Source organism: Callorhinus ursinus, unplaced genomic scaffold (assembly GCF_003265705.2).
Source record: "Callorhinus ursinus isolate GAN/ISIS: 27379988/994484 unplaced genomic scaffold, GSC_fseal_2.0 scaffold28, whole genome shotgun sequence".
Lineage (NCBI taxonomy): Eukaryota > Metazoa > Chordata > Mammalia > Carnivora > Otariidae > Callorhinus > Callorhinus ursinus.
Window position 1 is genome coordinate 10,312,144 of NW_027397090.1, and position 21,076 is coordinate 10,333,219.

The following is a 21,076-nucleotide window of genomic DNA, read 5'->3' on the forward strand; positions in this document are numbered from 1 at the left end:
TCAGGAAGCAGTTATTCATCTCAGTTATAGAAATACTTATAGAATAGCTGTCCAATAATTTACTTATTCAAAAAATTTATTGAGTACCTATGATATGCTAGACAGTAGCTTATAGCCAATGGAGGTACAGCAGAACTGACAATGACAAAAACTAGAGATCCCTCCACAAGTGAAGGAGAGAGACAGCAAATAAAAAGTAAATACATAATATAATTACAGGTAGTGAAAACACTTTGGAGAAAATAAATCAAGATAATAGGGCAGAGAGGACTGGTGGGAAGACAGAGAAAAGGTGCTCTTAGATACGGTGGTGGTGGCAGACCTCTGTTAGGTGGCTGTGTAAGCTGAGTGACAAGAACAGACCAAGACAAGGGCACTCCAGGAAGAGTCAACAGCAAGTGCAAAGGCCCTGAGCAAAAATGAGTTCGGCATGACCGAGGGACCAGAGAGGGACCAGGGTGTCTGTGAGTATTGAGCAAGCAGGATGAGAAGAGACTAAAGAGGCAAAGAGGGGCCAGAGGTAGGGAGCAGCCACTGCAAAGGGGTAACAAATGATTCTCAGTCCTTGGGAAATAGCAGTGCATGGGCCACGCGTCTCTGATACAGGACGAGTAAGACAAAGCCCTACCCTCAGGAGGCCATGATCTAATGGGAGAGGCAAACACGCGAACACGTGCACAACAGTGTGAAAAGTACTGTACGTGGGAGGTGTGGAAGTAGGAAGCAAGAGTGATTCTTTATATTTTGCAAGACAGAATTTCTACAGCCCTCTATTTAAACCCTAATGTATAAAACTTTCCTTAAGGGCACCTGAGTGGCTCAGTCAGTTGAGTGTCTGCCTTCGGCTCAGGTCATGATCCCAGGGTCCTGGGATAGGGTCCCACATTGGGCTCCCTGCTCAGCGGAGAGTCTGCTTCTCTCTCTCCCTCTGCCTGCCTCTCTGTCTACTTGTGCTCTCTGTCAAATAAATAAATAAAATCTTTTAAAAAATAAAATAAAACTTCCCTTAAAACTCATATAACATATATTTAATATATGGCACCATTTTATTTTCAAATTGTAGAGATCCCGTCTCTGTGTGCTTCCAGTGCCCTGCTGCTGGTTCCCATCCTAGCACCTGCAGAGCCCTCACGTACTTGCCTCTCTGTCCCAATCACTAAGTTCCATGAAGGCAGGAGCTGAGCCTTCTTTCCCGCTATTAATATCCCATTTTACAGATGAGCAAACTGATGATCAGAGAGGGTAAGAGACCTGTCTTCTAAGCACAGCTATGGTGGTAGGTAGGGCAGAATGTCAGGATCCCAGGGCCTCTGCTTTTTCCTAGCTTAGGACTTTTTCCCTTTACTACCCCACATCCTATGGTGACTTTTGGGAACATGTCACAGAACATACATGTCAAAATACTAATTCACTGATATGTCTTCCAACTACTGAAATACCACCAGAATATTATAATTTATTCAGTTATTTTTTTATTGTAAAATGTATCATGCATCGAGAAGAGTATAAAATTGTAGAGTTTGAAGGGGCACCTGGGTGGCTCAGTCGGTTGAGCATCTGCCTTCGGCTCAGGTCATGATCCCAGGGTCCTGGGATCAAGCCCCACACTGGGCTCCCTGCTCAGTGGGAAGCCTGCTTCTCCCTCTGCCTGCCACTCCCCCTGCTTGTGCTCTCTCTCTCTAGTACATAAATAAAATCTTTTTTAAAAATTGTGCAGTTTGAAAACCAGTAAAGGCCCAGGTTCATGATATCCTGGATAAGAAGTAGATCTTTAGCAGCACTTGAGAAGTCCCTTGTCCATCCCTCCCTAATCATTTCCCCTCCCTCAAAGTAATCATTTACCTTGCTTTGGGTTAATCAGTCCCTTGCTCTTCTTTGCAGATTTCACACTTTTATGGATATATCTAAGCAAAAGATGTTTAAGTTTTAAAATGCTGAGTAGCAAGCACAAGCCTAGCTGTGTTAAGGACAGGGTGATCTCACCTTTCTGAGATGAAGGCTTCCGGGAAAGGGTCCGTTCTGGAGCCAGCGTCTGTGGGCAGGTTCACTGGGCATGCATGGAAGTGACTACAAGGGAAGTCAGTGCGCAAGGTCATATCTGAGTCCTGGGGATGAAGTGGGAGAAAAAGCGTTAACAGAGTCCTGTAACTCACTCCTTCCCTGCTGGGGGATGCTTCAGCCAGACCTCCCAAAATCCCAGCAATGATATCTAGGAGGAGAAAGATATGGGGCAGGTCTACGTATAAAATATTTTCACTAGAATGACCTGCTCTCTTTAGATTGAGTACTGTAAATAAACATGGAAATTTTGGATTAAGGGGCATGGCTGGCTGGGGAATAGGGAGTAGTCAGGTAAGCTTTTCCTATCTGTATAATCAATAAATTATAAAACCAAGAGGCTCCAAAAAGATGCAGCTGTCCTTGAGAGCAGTCACATTCATGGTTTAAAACTCATCTATTGATCAGACACCAAAATGTGTCCCTAATGCAGGAGAAGGGACGTCTTTTGGCAGCTGGTGGTTTTCGGGCCCTCCAGGAAAAGAACATTCTGTGTGTGCCTGTTGCTTGTTTGTATCCTTTGAGTCATCAGTAAAGCTTGGTGTTAAGTACGATCTAGGATTCTCGCAGTCCTAGCTGACAAATGGACATTTTGTGGGAACTCCATCCAGATCACCAGAGTCGGAGTATCTGGCTGTGTTGGAGATTGGCCCAGACACTAGATGTCTACCGGACATGTAGCCAAAGAATGGGATCTCTAGTAACTTCTGAATTCACCACAGATGCCCCCAGCTCTCACAAATAGGGTAAATCATGATGAGATACCACCTCACAGCCATTAGGATGGCTACTATCAAAAAAGCCAGTAAATACAAAGCATTGACAAGGATGTGGAGAAGTTGAAACCCTTGTGCACTGTTGGTGGGAATGCAAACTGGTGCAGCCGCTGTAGAAAACAGTATGGAGGTTCCTCAAAAACTTAAAAACAGAACTACCCTATGATCTAGCTGTTCCAATTCTGGCTATTTATCCAATGGAAAAGAAATCAGGACCTGGAAGAGACGTCTGCCCTCCCATGATTATTGCGGCACTAAGAACAGGAGCCCAGATATGGCAAGAACTTAAGTGCAGGTCGAGAGATGAATGGATAGAGAACACGTCTCACACACACACACACACACACACACACACACACACACACACACACAATGGGATGTTAGCCTGGAGAAAGAAGGACATCCTGCCTTTTGCAACAACATGGATGGGCCTTATGCTAAGTGAAATAAGTCAGACAAAGAAAGACAAACAAGTAGTGTCACTTGTATGTGAATCTAGAGAAGCTGAACTCCTAGAAACGCAGACTAGAGTGGTGGTTGTCGGGGGCTGATGGGCGGGGAGAATGGGAAGGTGTTGGTTAAAGGGTAGAAACTTCCAGATATAGGATGAATAAGTTCTGGGGATCCAATAGACAGCACACTGATTATAGTTAATAATACTGTATTTTATGCTTGAAAACTGCTAAGAGAATAGATCTTCGATGTTCTCACCACAAAAAAGAAATGGTATTATGTGATGTGAGGCAGGTGTGAGCTAACACTATGTAGTAATCATTCTGCAATATATACTGTATCATATCAATACTTTTTATAGCTTAAGCTTACATGATGCTATATGTCAAATGTATCTCACTATATCTCTGTGAAAAAATAGAATTACCATAGGATCCAGCAATCCTGCTTCTGGACATATCTTCCATAGAATTGAAAGCAGGGTCTCAGAGATATTTGTATGCCATTGTTCACAGTGCTGAAAAGTGAAAGCAACCTTAGGGTCCATCAGTGGGTAAATGAAGAAACAAATGTGTGTACATACAGTGGAATATGACTCAGCCTTAAAAAGAAAGAAAATTCTGCCACACACTGTAATATGGTTGAACCCTAAAGACATTATGTTCAGTGAAATAATACAGTCGTAAAAGACAAATATTGTAGGGATGCCTGGGTGGCTCAGTTGTTTAAGCCTCCGACTCTTGGTTTCAGCTCAGGTCATGATCTCAGGGTCATGGGATCGAGCCCCATGTCAGGCTCCACGCTCAGCACAGAGTCGGCTTGGATAGTCTCTCCCTCCGCCTCTCCCCTGCCGCCTGTGCATGCTTGCTCTCTCTTAAATAAATAAATAAGACAAATATTGTACAATTCCACTTTTATGAGGTATGTAGTCAAATTCATTGAGATAGAAAGTAGAAGGATGGCTCCAGGGGCTGAGGAGGGGGGATGGGAAGTTGTTGAATGGGGATAGAGTTCCGGTGGCGCAAAATGAAAATAGTTTTGGAGATTGGTTGCACGACACTGAATGAACTTCCCACCGGCTCAACTGTACGCTTAAAAACAGTTAAATTTTTAACAATTAAAGAGGCAAGGCTACTGCCGTGGGTATTTCACCACAACTTATTGTATGGTGACTAACATAACAAAATAAAATTAAATTAAGTTAAAAAAATAAAGAAAAAGAACAGGGCAAAGCAGATCGCATCACATCTGCAGGGGCGTGACAGGAGTCCCGGCTGATCCAGGGAGAGGGCGTGGAGGGGAGACAGGCCAAGCGCGGATAAGATGGGCCAATTTCACCCAGACATGTCGCCTTTAAAGGCAGGACAGCGACAACCAGCATCAGGCTGATGACAGCATGCTTTTCCTGCCGGCTGCCCCCACGTCTGCTGCAGACCTGTTCCCCTGAGCATCCCCTCTGCCATGCTTCTGGGGGGCGCTCTCCCCTCTTTTCTCTGTTGGACCTTCTGTTTTCTGTCTCCCGCTTTTTCTGTGCTTTTTTTCCCAGGGTGTACTCCTTCTTTTGGCGGGGCAGGCATGGGAGGCAAATTTCTTGAGATCACGCGCTCCAGAAAGCGTCTTTATTCTATCCTCGTGCACAAAGGCAGTTTGGGTGAGAGTGGGATTCCAGCGCAGAAACGTTTTTCTCCAGAATGGTGGAGGTATGGCTGCTTATCTTCTTGATTCCAGGGCTGCTCTCGACGAGTCTCAGCCTGTTCTGATTGCTACTCCTCTGTGGGTGACCTCTTGGCTTTCCTCCCTGGAGGATTGTGAGGTTCTGCCTTCATCTGCAGTGTCACCGGAAACCGATGGTGATGTGCAGTCATGTGGGTCTGTCCTCATTCGTTCTGCTGTGAGGCCTTTGGTCTGGCAGCCCGTCTTTTTTCAGTCCTGGAAATGTTTATTAAATTATTTCATCAATGATTCTATCCCCCCATGTTTCTTCTACCACAAAGTCCTCTGTCATTTAAGTGATGACTTTTCTGGACTGCTCCTCTAGTTTCTTATCTTTTTCTCTTTCTCATTTTGCTTTACGCTCTGGGAGATTTTCCCAGCTTTATTGTCTGATCCCTCCTTTGAATTATCTTCATTTCTGCTATTAAAAGCTTTTTTTTCTTCTCCCCCAAAAGCTCTTTTTATTTTCTAAATTTCCCTTTATTACAGCATCATGGTCTGATTTCCCGGATGCATTACCCCCTATCTCTCTGGATATTTATTATCATTTATGGAGATGAAGTTTTCTTCTCCCCGAATAGCCTATGTGTTCCTCGTTATGTTTTTATTTGTTCATCTGATCGTTGGAGGCTTTCCTAAGCTGTCTGGGAATCCTGGCTGTTGGCTCATGATGAGGAACGGGGGAGCTAAAATGCTGACCCGAATCTCTGAGGGCATGGGTAAGGGGCTCATTAACTCTGAGCATCCCTGGAGGGCTGTCTTGCTAGACCCTCTGGGGAGACTGATGTCAGTATCTTAGAGTCACTCCCCCTGGGCTGGCCAGACTCCCCGTCAAGAAGAGGTTCAAAATCTGCCTTCAGGGTAAATGGCCACAGTGTGCTGGGAGACCAGTGGGAGAAGAGGGTTTGAGGTCTCCGTTAGGTACACAATACACATACTCACACTTATTTTCCCCGTTATTGGCACGGTTCCCATTTCCATTTTAAAGAAAAAAGGAGTTCCTTTACTGAATGAGTTACACATTTTTCTCTGCAAAAAGACAACACATGCAGACACTTTTGGAGAGCTCCGGGGGGTAGTGAGATGGAGAATAGAGGGGGCTTACACTGCTCTCTGGTGGACCCCTTTCCTGGCCCACCTCCCTGCAACTTCAGTCATAAGCTTAATAATCCATTGGGACAGGTTTCTTATTTGACTAAGCTCTTTAATTTTTACAAACTGTAAGTGCATTTTTTGGGGGGCTCATAAAGCCTTGAACCTATTTGCTTATTGTGAGCAGGTGTGGTATACCACACACATTTGCTATTGATGTGTCTCACCTTAACAAAGGATGGGACTTACAGAATCATATTTCCCCAATATGTATCAGGGGGCCCTCCTATTTCCCAGAAAGAATATTCTTTTCCACTGTAACTCTGGGCTCTGAAAGACGGCTTTACAAGGAAGGATCTGAAAAATAACCAAACCTAGTATGACTGTATGCAGAGAGTCACTAACCATGAAAATGTCTTAGGTAACCAGAAGCTTCCAGTAGCACCTTTGGTAAATAGGATGGGAAATGAGGCTGCAGTGGGTTTACTTCCTTGTTTTCAATCAAGACTCACACATTGGGCCTCAACTTCGCAAATGTCACCCGGCCTCGAAAAATGAGAAGGTGGAGAAAAAAGGAAAGAGGGTTCTAGGCAGGAATAAATTTCCAAGTAATTTGGCTTATTTAGAGGAATGGCAGGGAAGCTGGCAGGTCTGAAGGATGAGGGTGGGTTTGTGGGCTGCAGTGGAGGGTGAGCAGGGCTTAACAAGAGATGAGGGGTGCCATGCAGCCGGGAGATGACCAGCTGGCAACAAGAGGGGGCCGGATGAAACCCCAATTGGGTGGTTTAAAAGATGGAGGAGAGCCAAAGGCACCAAGTGAGGAGCCTGGGATGATGATAATAAAAATAGCAGCCAAATTACCAATGCCAATTAGCATAGCAGATGCTTCAGTGCATCATCTCCAGTCTTCATCCAATCTCCCAGAGAGGCGTCATCATCCCTGTAGTACAGATGCAAAAGCAGAGAGTCCCAGAAACCCAGAGTAGTGAGGTCTGGCTACCTCTAGAGTCAAGCTGACTTCTGTTATGCCAGGCTGTGTCCCAGTTCGTGCCAAGTGTATTCACGCATTCAGCCAGCCAGCCAGCCTGCTAGTACCACCGAACCTCTGAGCTAGCGGCTGAAAACCACAAGAATATTTGTCCCTATGTGTCAGAGAATGCTGCATTCTTTTTAAAAAGTTAATTATTAATTTGAATTATTAATTCTTTGTTATTTGAGGGTAGTTGAAACACAGTGTTACAGGAGTTTATGAGCATAGCGATTCGACAAGTTTAGATATTACACGATGCTCACAGCAGGTGTAACTACCATCTATCTCCATGCAACACTATTACATCATTGTCTTCCTATGCTGTGCCTTTTGTGCCTGTGACTTATTCATTCCATAACTGGAAGCCTGTATCTCCCACTCCTCTTCACCCATTTTATCCACACCACCCCCCTCTGGCACCCATCAGTTTGTTTTCTGTGTTTACGGGTCTGATTTTGCTTTCTGTTTTGTTTGCTTATTTGGTTGTTTTGTTTGTTTTAGATTCCTCATATGAGTGAAATCATGCAGTATTTGCCTTTCTTGGTCTGACTTATTTCACTTAGCATAATACCCTTTAGGTGCATCCATGTTGTTGCAAAGAGCGTATCATCTTTTTATGGTGGTGTAATATTCCCCCCCTCTCTCTATGACATCTTCCTCGTCCATTTGTCTCTGGATGGACTCTTGGGTTGCTTCCATATCTTGGCTATCGTAAATAATGCTGCAATAAACAGAAAGGTGCATATATCCTTTCAAATTAGTGTTTTCATTTTCTTTGGGTAGATACCCAACAGTGGAATTATTGAATCATATGGTAATCTTTTGAGGAATCTCCATGGTGTTTTCCACAGTGGCTGCATCAATTTCCATTCCCACCAAGAGCACACGAGGGTTCCCTTTGCTCCACATCCTCACTAACACTTGTTATTTTTTATCTTTTTGATACTAGGCATTCTGAGAGGTATGAGGTTATATCTCACTGTGGTTTTGATTTGCATTTGCTTGATGATTAGTGATGTTGAGCATCTTTTCACATGTGTGCTGGCTATTGTGTTTTTGTTTTTGTTTCTGTTTTTTTTAAATGTCCATTCAGGTCCTCAGCCCATTTTTACATTAGATTATTTGTTTTTTTGGTGTTGAGTTCTGTAAGTTCTTTATATATTTTGGATATTAACCCCTTATTGGATATGTCATTTGCAGATATCTTCTCCCATTCAGTAGTTGCCTTTTTGTTTTGTTGATGGTTTCCATCATTGTGCAGAAGCTTTTTATTTTGGTGTAGTCCCAATAGTTTAATTTTGCTTTTCTTTCCCTCAGCTTAGAAGACATATTTAGAGAAATGTTGCTACAGTTGATGTCAGAGAAATACCTGCCTGTCTTCTTTTTCTAGGAATTTTATGGTTTCAGGTCTCACATTTAGGCCTTTAATCCATGTTAAGTGTATTTTTGTGTATGCTGTTAGAAAGTGGTCTGGTTTCATTCTTTTGCATGTAGCTGTCCAGTTTTCTCAGCACCGTTTGTTGGAGAAACCATCTTTTCCCCATTGAATATTCTTGCCTCTTTGTCATAAATTAATTGAGCATAGGTGTAGGTTTATTTCTGGGCTCTCAATTCTCTTCCATTGACTTATATGTCTGTTTTTTGTGCCAGTGCCATACTGTTTTGATTACTACAGCCCTACAGTGATCTTGAAATCTGGAACTGTGATACCTCCAGTTGTGTTGTGGTTGTTGTTGTTGAAGGTTGTTTTGGCTAGTCAGAGTCTTTCGTGGTTCCACACAAATTTTAGGATTATTTGTTTTAGTTCTGTAAAAAATGCTACTGGTATCTTTATAGGGATTGCATTTAATCTGTAGATTGCTTTAGGTAATATGGACATTTTAACGATATTAATACTTTCAATTCACGAGCATGGTATATATCTTTCCATTTGTTTGTGTCATCCTCAATTGCTTTCATCAGTATTTTATAGTTTTCAGAGTAAAAGTTTTTTACATCTTTGGTTAAGTTTATTCCTAGGTATTTTATCCTTTTTGGTGCAACTGTAAATAGAACTATTTTCTTTATTTCTCTTTGTGCTACTTTGTTATCAGTGTATAGCAATGGCATCAATTTCTAGGTATTGATTTTGTATCCTGAAACTTTACTGAATTCATTTATTACTTCTTGTGGTTTTGTGATGGAATCTTTAGGGTTTCCTATGTATATCATGTCATCTGCAGATAGTGACCATTTAGTTTCTTCTTTACTAATATGGATGCCTCTAATTTCTTTTTCTTATCTCATCACTGTGGACAGTACTTCCAGTACTGTGTTGAATAAAAGTGTGAGAGTGGACCTCCTTGTCTTGTTCTTAATCTCAGAGGAAAAGCTTTCAGGTTTCCTCCATTGAGTAAAATGTTTGCTGTGGGTTTTTCATATTTGGCCTTTAATATGTTGAGGTATGTTCCCTCTAAACCCATTTTATCGAGAGTCTTTATCATGAATGGGTGTTGGATTTTGTCAAATGCTCTTCCACATCTACTGAGACAATCATATGATTTTATCCTTCGTTTTGATGATGTGGTGTATCACAATGATTGATTTACAAATATTGGAACATCTTTGTATCCCTGGAATAAATCCTACTCGATCATGGTGAATAATTCTTTCAGTGTATTGCAGAATGTGGTTTGCTAATAATTTGTTGAGGATTTTTGCACCTATGTTCATCAGGGATATTGCCTTTAGTTTTCCTCCTCCCCCTCCTCTCCCTCCCCCTCCTCCTTCCCCTTCTTCTTCTTCTTCTTCTTCTTTTTTTTTTTTTTTTTTTGGTGGCTGTCTAATTTTGGTATTATCCATACTAGCTGGATGGAATCTTCCATACAATCTATTTGGAAGCTTTTCTTCTTCTTCTCATTTTTGGAATAGTTTGAGGAAAACAAATATTAACTCTTCTTTAAATGTTTGGTAGAATTCACCTGTGAAGACATCTGGTCCTAGACTTCTATTTTTCAGTAGTTTTTTGATTACCCATTCAGTTTCGTTAATAATAATCAGTCTGTTCAGACTTTCTACTTCTTCCTGACTCACTTTTGGAAGATAGTATGCTTCTATCCATTTACCCATTTCTTCTAGGTTGTCCATTTTGTTGGCATATAATTTTTTGTAGTATTCTGTTAAAATCTTTTGTATTTCTGTGGTGTCTGTTGTTACTTCTCTCTTGCTTCTGATTTTATTTGGGTCCTTTCTCTCTTTTCCTTGGTGAGTCTAGCTAGAGAATCCTACATTCTTTTGTTTTTAAGATTTATTTATTATTTGAGAGAGAGAGAGCATCTCTTTCTTTAATTTCTAAGCAGACATTCTTAAATTTAATTTTATTATGTTATATTGGTCACCATACGTCATCAGTTTTTGACGTGGTGATCCATGATTCATTATTTTCATATAACGCCCAGTGCACCATGCAGTATGTGCCCTCCTTGCATGTGTGATATTACCACTTCCTGGAATGCTTCCCCCCACCTCACTCTTTTAAGTGTTACCTCCTTCTTATCTGTAAGCCCCATGCTCAGCCCCTTCTTTCCATCACAGCATTTATTACAAATTAAAACAATTTTTGTGTACTTTTCTGTTTATTTTTTTGAGCTGACATTCTTGCATTACTATGAACTCCATGAAAGCATGGGGGGTATTTTGCCTTGAGTGCTACTGTGTGCCCTGCCCTCTGCAGAGTGCCAGGGAAAAACAGGTATTCAATACATAGATGATGAATAAATCAAAGTAAAAAATTACACACACAGGTTCACACTGCATAGTGTATCATTGAATTGGGATTTCTTAAAGTCTTTTTTTTTTTTTTTAAAGATTTTATTTATTTATTTGACAGAGAGAGAGACACAGCGAGAGCAGGAACACAAGCAGGGGGAGTGGGAGAGGGAGAAGCAGGCTTCCTGCCGAGCAGGGAGCCCGATGTGGGACTCGATCCCAGGACCCTGGGATCATGACCTGAGCTGAAGGCAGACGCTTAACGACTGAGCCACCCAGGTGCCCGGGATTTCTTAAAGTCTTAAAATGTGGTGGACATTTTACCCTACCTTCTATTAGACCCTCAGGAGAATAATTTTAATTACAAGAATTCTATGACATAATGCTCACTGGTGTTCTCATGAGGAAATATCACCTACTGATATATTTTTTTTAATGATAGATTAGGTGTTGGTTCAAATGAATCACACCAGGGAATTTGTTCTAAATTCCTGAGTTACCGCAAGAGTGAACTAAAGAATCATGTGGCTCTTTCCTCATCATTTGTAAAATTGCCCTGTCAAAGATTTAATCCTTGTAGGTGTTTTAGCTCTTGATTTAACAAACAATAAGTGTTTGTTAGAAAACTGAGCTACATACAGCCTGATTCCTGAAATGGAAAATTGAAGTACTGCAGCTACAATATCACAGTCTTGCTTTGCTTCTGGGATGCAAACTATTTATGCAAATTAGTACAAATCTGCAGCTTCAGAGGTTTGAGGCTGGACTCAACAAAACCAGCTGCTGACACATAATTTTCCAAAAGATTTGGAATTTGGAGCCGTTGCCCTGGTACAGTGTATTATCAGGCACCTAATGTTCACAACACTGCTGACTAACAGGTGACCTTATCCATTCTTTAATTTATTCCGCTATGATTTTCTTCTTGATCTTCTATTTTGTCTTGCTCAGCCTCCTTCTTTGGGACCCTCTCTTCTAGCTACTGCTTCCATGTCAGTGTCCCCTAAAGCTCCGCCTTCAACCCCCTTCTTAACCTGTACTGTCTCGATTTGGCCACACAATTTCATGGCTTCAATTACTACCTGGATGCTGACAGGACCAAATCTTCATCTTCAGCCTGGGGTTGTCTCCCCAGAACCCTAAATCTGTATTCCCAACAGCCCATTAAATAAGCCCTTCTGAATGTGCTGCCAGAAACTCAGATTCAACATTTACAAAATCAGACTTACTAACAACCCCTGATCTTCAAAAAAAAATTTCCTGTTCTTCCTACTCTGAAAGACAACACCACTCACCCAGTTCCTTAGGCCAAAAACCCGGGAATCATCCTGGAGTTATCCATTTCTGTACCTTCACAGATTATTATAATCCAAGTGCTTTCAATTTTACTTGATAAATATTTTTTGGACTTGATTCCTCTATTCTGGGTTCTTTCTGGTTCATGCCCTGTTAGAATTATGGTAGCATTGTTCTAAGCACTTTGTATTAATGTCCATTTAACCTTGGATGGCTATCTCATCAGTCTTATTACAAGCCCAATTTTCAGATGAGGACCTTGAGGCACAGAGAAGTTGAGTCACTTGAAGTTAGCAACCAACAGAGCTGGGATGTGAAGGCAGGGGTCTACAGTTGTAACTACTGGGATACGGTGCCTCCATAATCTCTAGCCTGCAACACTGCAAGAGTCTCCTAACTAATCTTGCTGCTGCTGCTGCTGCTTCTAAAATTCTCCATATAGCTACCCAAATGATCCCTCAATAATGCAAATTGGATTAAACTTGTTTAAAACCTTTCAATGATTCCTCATTCCCTAGAAATCAAAATCTAAACTTCTTGGCATGACGGGCATTGCCCTTCACGATTTTGTCCAGCTGAGCCCTCCACCTCCCATCCCCAGAATTTAGTCAAACACCTAATGTTGGGGCTGATCATTCCCCCTGTAACGTACTCATGCCCAAACCTCTGTCATCGTGGTAAACAGCAACCCAGTCTTCAAGATTTGAATATCACTTCTTCCTTATTTTGGTCTCTGAAAAATAAGGTGTTTCTTTCTTTGACTTTCTATAACACCTATATTAATAACAATCGTCTCATTGCAATTAAATTAGTTGTTATTAGCCATGTGTCTAACCTGGACTGTGAGATACTTGAGGGAGAGATAATGCCACAGACAACTTAAATCCTAGATATCCTTGGTGCACTGTGACATTTCTGACACATAATAGACGCTCATCACACACTTAGTTATGGTTTAAGGGATAAGAAACTTGGACCTGAGAGTATGGAAAGTGATTCCTCAAACAGTAGAGTAGAATCTGCCCAGTGAATTTTATAGGCATAGTTTCTAGACATTTCCAGCTATGGAATCCAATCACCCATCTAATACTTGACTCTCTTTTAACAAATTCACTCATTTAGTAGACATTTCTTGAAAGCCTATTATGGGTCAGCACCCTGCTAAGATGTAGGCAACACAAAGAACAAGGTACAGTGTCTATTTCTGATAAGATCAAGTCCTTTCAGGGTTTAGTCTAAGTGTGGGGGAATCCAGTAAGAACAGGCAGTTCCCATGCAATATGGCGGGAACCGTGGGACTGGGAAACACAGTGGGTGATGAGAGCCCAGAGAAGAGGCAGCACACCCAGTGTGACAGGGTGAAACAGAAGCTTCTCAGAGGTGGTGAGACCTCCAAGTAAGGAAGGGTGGAGCACCTATATTTTCAGAGAACAAAGTACTGACTTTTCTGAGTTCCAAAGTACATCGATGTTGCCACATAGATAAGTAAGAGGTGGAAGACGAAGCGTGCTGTATGCCATGCTAAAGAGCTCTGGCCTTATCCTAAAAGTTGCGGGGGAACTGTGAAGCATTTCAGACCAGGCCGTAATACAACTGACACGTGTCTTTAGAAAAATCACCCTGGCAGTGGGAAGCAGGGAGACAAGAAGCTGCTCAGTACTTTAGTTAAGAGATAATGAAATTTGGGCTGAAGGTTCCATAGTGGAGAATGAGCAGCAGGCAGATATGAGATAAGGTCGGGGGGTGGGACGGCGGGGAACGTAGAATCAACACAGCCTGGTGACTGAATATGGAGAATGAGATAAAGAGGAGGGAGGAGTGAAGTGTGACTCCCAGCTCCGTGGGCTGACGGAGCCATTCATGGAGATACGAAGTATGTGAGCAAGACCTGACTGGTTGGAGGGACAGTGAGTTCATATTTGGAAATGTTTGAGTTTGCGGGCTAGTGTTGCATCTAAGGGAAGATACTTCATAGAATCTATTCAGAGTTCAGGGGGGAGAGTTTTGAGCTGGAGATAAAGCATGAAAAATCATCAACATGTGAACGTTAAGGAAGAGGAGGGAAGGACTAAGGGACAGACCCCTAAGGAATATCCACACAAGATGTAAGAAGAAATGCTAGTAAAGTGACCACGTAAATGCCCACATGTCCATGTTCACAGAAAAGAAGGCACAGAGCCACAGTGTTCTTAGATATATAGGTACTGATGTTAACCTTTGGGGAGGAGGGGTAGGCTAAGGCCACTGAAGAACAGGAGTGCTGTGTATGAGCCTTACGTCCACCAGTAGACCCATGGCTTCTCAATGAATAGTTTTAATGAATGAAGAATGTGATTTCTTTTTAAAATCTCTAATATAAAGTCAAGGAGATTAAATGTAGTCAAGGGATGGTATGAATGCAGAAATGAATAGCAATCATTATCCCTTGCATCAAACTGTTTTGAACATTTTCCTCAGTGTGTCAGATATTTATATAGTTGATTTCATCTAGCCATTGGCATGTATATTTTCAGATTCTCATTTCGGGGAACACGGCTATACTCCATAAAACTCATTAATAATACACAAGTCCAAGCATTTCAATGGTACTGGAGTTTCATTGTACTTCCTAAAAGAGAGAGAACACGCAACAAGAAAATTGAAGCCTTTTCTAAAGACTTGCTTTGCAGCCTTCTGCAGCAATTCTTTGGTCCTCGTGGCTGGGGAATGTTTATCTATGTATTTATGTAATATGCCGTCCCACAGGATCCAAGCACCTGGAAAATCTAATTAGCCTGGTCTTGATTGACCGTGTGCAGGATAATGCCATAGTCCTCAGTCTGTTCTTCGTCTCCTACAGCGTGCTCACTGATATGAAAATGAAGACACAGTAAGAGTTTCCATGAGCAGCTGCCCAACAGGCTTCTTATGGTATCTTATCCGCACAGAATAATTGCCCATAAATAAGGAGGTCTCTCCACCAATCACGGGCTGAGAAGTAGACTGCACTGGAGGAGAAATCACAGCAGCAGGTCTTATGACCATAACCCTGTTACACCATTAGAGGCAGAGCATTTTTCAGCCCTTGCTGGGGGGAGCCCACCAGCAAACCTCATTGCCTAGTTAGAGACCACAGCAAAAGCGCCAGGAAGAGGAAATTTAAGACATGTTTTGTTTTGTTCTGTTATCATTTAGCAAACTGCTGCCACCACATTTGGCGCTGGCTTTGAAAGTGTATAAAATCCATCCTCCAGAGATGGTCTAAAGTGCCATGTGTGCAAGTTGGGAGAATTTGATCGAGACAGTGATTCATGTACCTGAGCCAAAGCAGGTTTACCATGAAGCTGACAAATCTTACGATTTCCAGCCCCTCGCTAGAAAAGGCCTCTTCCAAGGTCCTGTGTTCGTAATTTTGTGGTTTTCAGTTTGCATTCTGTGTCTAAAAGAGGGCTCCAAGAGTTGCATAAGCCTCAGGTCCCGTGAAATCTGGATCTGCCCCTGGGCTTGGGCCAAAAGTTGTTTCCTGTGGTTGAGCCTACTTGTTGCTGTCTAGACTGCCCATCTAGAGACCACACTTTCCAACCTCGTCAGACAGAGGCCAGGAGGAAGCCATGTGACCAGGATTTTGTCAGTGGGATGTGAACAGAAGTAATATGAGGAATGGCTGGCTTTTTCCTTTTCTAAGGGGGTACACTCTCCCCTCTTTCTGTTGCCTGGCAAAAGGCATTAATGGAAGCAGCCATCCTGGGACCCAAAGAAGGAAGCCTTGTGTTCATGGTATAAGCTTGTATTTATTGAAGCCTCTGCACTTTTGAGGTCTGTTGGTTGCAGCAGCTTAGCCTGTACTCTTCACTGCCAATAAGCCCCACTGGGTCAGGACTTATTTCCAAGGCAATGTGAAACAGAGAGAGTTGGCACAGTAAGGCTGAGTCAAAGCCTTTGAAGGTCCTTGAAGAGTCAGAAGCTGATACAAATACAAGTGGCCAGGCATGAAATCATGATTAAGAGAGGACTGAGAGCCAGGAACTTGGTGGACCCGGGACGAGAGTGGGGGCAAGTTAGGGAGGTCCTAGAGAATTGCCTCTTGGTGCCCACGGCTTGAAACTGGGGCTTAGGTAGGTCATGGAGAGGAGTCTGTGAGTCAAGTTAAGTCATCAGGCTTTGTACCATGTGGCCCGCACCCACCAGCCTCAGCGGATGGAACCAAAGATAAGAAACTGATCCCAAGCCATCATTTATAGGATGTCCCGTAGCCCTGCAATGTTCTTCACATGGGTGTGTTCTACTTTTAACAGGACTGATTGTCCTAATCACACTCTTTCTTTCTCTCTTTTTTTTTTAAGATTTTATTTATTTATTTGAGAGAGAGAAAGAAAGGGAGAGCACAGAGGGAGGAGCAGACTCCGCGCCGAGCGGAGAGCCTGATGCAGGGCCCGATCCCAGGACCCTGAGATCATGACCTGAGCCGAAGGCAGATGCCCAACCGAGCCACCCAGGTGCCCCAATCACATTCTTATATGGAGTGTGAAGGAGAGACCGAGAAAGGGTCAGCAGTTGGCAGTGGGGGTAGAAACTTTTCAAAAGACACTAAGGAAGAAGACAGTAAGAAAACAGTAAGACAAAGCCACCACTGTTAGCCTCCCTGACTTTTGGTTGGAGGACCAGAGCTTCCACTGTATCCCACATTTTGCTAGGTCTTCATGAGATTGTCTGGCTTTGCAGCTCTGAGAAGATAACTTGCTATCTTTACTTCCCTGTGTAACCTTCCAATAAACCCCTGTAACTGAAATAGACTAAGCTGATTTAAAGGTACAAAGCTGAGATAGCCAGAAAAAACTTGCATTGTATCTCCGGTGAATTTCCAATTTTGATCTCAATCTGGATTCACTGTCTTCATGACAGAGCTACCAAATAAAGGAGAATAAAAGTGAAGCCAGAGGGTTTTTTTTTTTTTTTTTTTTTTTTTTTTGGTCACAAAGGTATGATAGTGAAGTTGGAAGAGTCACAAAAGTGATGGAGTGCGCATATCCCTTCTCTGTGACTTGCCCAGACGAGCCCCAGAGCAGAACAACACTGTGTCATTGCTCGTGTTCGCAGCAGATATAAATTTGCAATAGTTTATGTGTATTTAGTCTCACTGCTGGAAGAGCTGATGGAACATTACATGCTATTCTGGTTTCCTTCCGTGAATGCCAGCTCTGCCGGAGGGAGGGGGAGAAGTTTTACACCATGTTCTCAAGATGTCTACTCGAAGAAGCTATTTTCCTGAAAAGGAAAAACAATCGCCTCAGTAACACCTGGCAGGCGGCTATGAAGCTCACAGCCACTTCACCTTATCTGATTTGTCCTCGAAACTCTTTGTGGAGAGAAAAAGGAGTGAGCTGCAGAAGCATTCCTTCAATTTCAGAAAATGAGGTCCTCTGGCACGCCTGCCTTATCTATCACTTTTCTTCTAGGCCCCTTCTCATCTGCTGCTCAATCAGCCTCTTCAACATCCTTGTTTGTGCTCTGGGGCTATGTGCTCTGGTGACGTGATCTCTGGGTCTGAGCATCCATCCTCTGTCAGTCAAGACTCAGCGGCATCCCAGGTCCTATTAGAGTTGAAAGGGGGGTGGTGCAGTGGACGCTCTTTCTCTGGCCGCTAGTGCTGACATGTACCACTCCATTGTCCCAGCAAGACATCTGCAGAGGTAACATGTTCCCAGCCAGGTGTTAAGCACCTAGAGCAGGGGTCAGGAAACTTTGGCTTGGTGGAGAAAATCTAACCTGATGCCTGTTTTTGTTAAATGATGTTTTATTGGAATACGGCCATACTTATTTGTTTCCATCCATGAATGCTCTTGTGGTTCAAAAGCAGAGCTGGGTAGTTGCTTGCAAAGCCTCAATTATGTACTCTCTGGTCTTTTCAACAAGTTTGCTGATCCCTGACAGAGAGGAAAGGGATCGTGCCCAGTCTTTTTTTTTTTTTTTTAAGATTTTACTTTTTTATTTATTTGACAGAGAGAGACACAGCGAGAGAGGAAACACAAGCAGGGGGAGGGGCAGAAGGAGGAGAAGCAGGCTTCCCGCGGAGCAGGGAGCCCGACGCGGGGCTCAATCCCAGGACCCTGGGATCACGACCTGAGCCGAAGGCAGACACTTAACGACTGAGTCACTCAGGCGCCCCCAGATCGTGCCCAATCTTGCATCCAAAACAGTGAGAACACCGTGGAAACACTGTGGAAACACCTTACTGAAGGAAGGATGGAAGGAGGCACAGGCAGAGACAATGAATTGCCCTCAAATCACATTTCGCATACTGAGATACGAGGAAGGATGGGATTCAAATCAGAATATACTCAGGGTTGGCGATCTCAGGTAAGGGGGCTGAAGCGAAAAGGACTGGGGTAAAAGGGGTTGTTCTAGTTAAAACCACTGCTGGGGTACAAACCACCCCCAGACCTAATGGCTTATAACAACCATTTTACTGTATCTTACAATTTTATGGATTGGAAATTTGGATGGGGTTTGGCTAGGTGATCCTTCTGTTCCATGTGGCATCAATAGAGGCCACTCTGTGGTACCCACCTGGCAGCTGGGCTGGTTAGAAAGGGGGCCAATTCAGTTTTACTACTTGCCTGGTGCCTTGGTGGGAGCGATCGGAAGGCTGGGTTCAGCTGTGGTTGTCCACCAGAGCATCTACACCTGGGCTTTCCAGCATGGCAGCCTCAGTGTGGTCAGGCTTCTTGTGTGGTAGCTCAGGCCTCTGGGAGCAAGTGTTCCAGTGAATAAGCAGAAAAACTGCACCATCTTTAATGACCATGGAAGTCACATAAGGACACTTCCACGCTACTCTTCTGGTTGAAGTGGTTAAGAGTCTGCCCAGATTCAAGGAGAGGGGCTAGAGACCCCACCTCTGAATGGAAAGAGTGTCAAAGAATTTGTGGCCATGGCTTAACACCAGCTCAGGAGGGGAGAGGATGGAGTAGCTGGGGGCAGGTAACCAACATTTACTAAAGGCTTTCCATAGTTATTTCACCACAACCTGGTGAGAAAGGTATTATTTTTCTCATTGGACAGTTAAAAAAAAAAAAAAAACCTCCAAGATTAAATCATTTATAATTAACTTACACAAAATGACCGAGCTACTGAGTTACTGAGTTGCAATTTCAACCCAGATCCATCTAATTCCAACTCTGGAACTTTTTCCATTCTACCACGATGTCCATCATAAGGAAATGAAGGAGAGTTGACCATGGCAGACAAGGCAATGATGGGGGGTTAAAGGGAAAAAAACAAAACAAAACATGGTCTTACTTTCTTGCCCTTGGGAATAGAGTCACTGGTGGCCAAAAGGGCCTGAGTGTCCTCCTGAGGAGAAAGAACCCTTAATAACACCCCCTGAAGCCCCAGTCCCAGAGGTGCTGGATGTCCCTATCTCTTCTCCAACTCCTGATCAGCTGCCAGACAGTCTCTGCCTAAGGTCACACACCTTTGACAGTTAAAGAGGATGATGTTGATGGAACACATCTCCTATGTAATAGGCAACTCTTACATCTCTGCCTTCAGTCTCAGCTTCTCACAAAGGCACTTATAGGCCACCTCCCCTTTGATGTTCCCCCTCAGACACATTTTCGCAGTACAAGCTTCTGCTCTTCCTGCCCTCCTCAGATCCCAGAGCAGCAAGGAAACCTTCCAGTTTCCAGATCTGCATGTCAGGAGCTTGGGAGTCACTACTTTGTTACTCTGTCCAACAAGTAAACAGCTGAACAGCCTGAAAAATTCACAACTATTCTTGGATGCTTGGAGGACACTGGGCAAACCGCGGGCCCCAGGGCTGGAGAGACAAGGGTGTAGAGGGCGTCATGGTTTCCCAAAGCTGAGACTTACAAGGGGACACCGCCACAGGACCTGGTCCCATGGAGGAGAAACTGAACTGTCATTAGAGCCACTGCAGGCTCACTGTGGACCAATCTGAGAGTTAAAAACTCCAGGGGGACCTGCTGGGGTCTCCACAATATTGTGAAATTTACCTCTAGGAGCTCAAGTAGGTTCCCACTTTACTGAGAAAAATCCCCTTGGGCTTCCAGCAGGGGGAAGGGAAAAGGAACCATTTTGAAATAAACCAGAGTGCTCTGTTCTTTTATTAGTATTATTAAAGATTTTTACTTATTTGAGAGAGAGAGACACAGAGGGAGAGGGAAAGGGAGAGGGAGAAGCAGACTGCCCACTGAGCAGAGAGCCCGACGTGGGACTCGATCCCAGGACCCCCGGGATCATGACCTGAGCCAAAGGTAGATGCTTAACTGACCGAGTCCCCCAGGCGCCCTCAGAGCCCTCTGTTCTTTACAAGGGCGCCCTCAGGAACTTGACCTGCCAGGGTATTATCAGAGCCTAACTGACCTGAGAGGGAAATACCCAACCCCAGGCCAGTCTAGCCATCCTGTCTCACCTAAGAGAGGAAAAATACTGAGAAACATTTGAAGTTCTGAGTCCAGAGGCCCAGGTTCACTAAAAGACTGAGAACTAATCACAGGGCTGTAGAATGCTTCCCCTCCCCTGCACCTCACCACCACATTCCTAAATACCTATTTACGGCAGCAGTTCCTTCTACCCGGTACATCAGGTCTGGCTATCAAGAAGAAACTACAAGGCATACTAAAAGGCAAAAAAACCACAATATGAAGAGACAAAGCAAGCCTCACAACCAGACATGGCAGGGTTGTTGGGAATTCCAGACCAGACTGTTTCCCTGCTTCTTCTGATGGTGAGGAGATGGTGTAGCATGATAGTTCAGTGCCTGGGCATCTTCTGTATCCTTTACTATAACCTTACAATAAACTGGTAAACACACAAAAAAGCCAGGATCTGTATTTATCCTGCTCTTGATTTTTATTTCAGTAATATCAGTGTGAATAATGCCTATTTGCAAGTTTTTTTTTGTACAAAATTG

General features: G+C 43.3%; 1 long non-coding RNA gene across 1 annotated transcript in view; it reads right to left on the reverse strand.

Moving 5' to 3' along the window:
* LOC141370195 (uncharacterized) overlaps nt 1–21,076 on the reverse strand; it is a 127,215-nt gene that overhangs the window by 14,295 nt on the left and 91,844 nt on the right. The window contains exons 4-5 of the long non-coding RNA XR_012374040.1: nt 1,984–2,105; nt 1,843–1,904 (exon numbers count right to left, since the gene is read on the reverse strand). This is a non-coding gene — a long non-coding RNA (uncharacterized lncRNA). The remainder of the gene's footprint in view (nt 1–1,842; nt 1,905–1,983; nt 2,106–21,076) is intronic.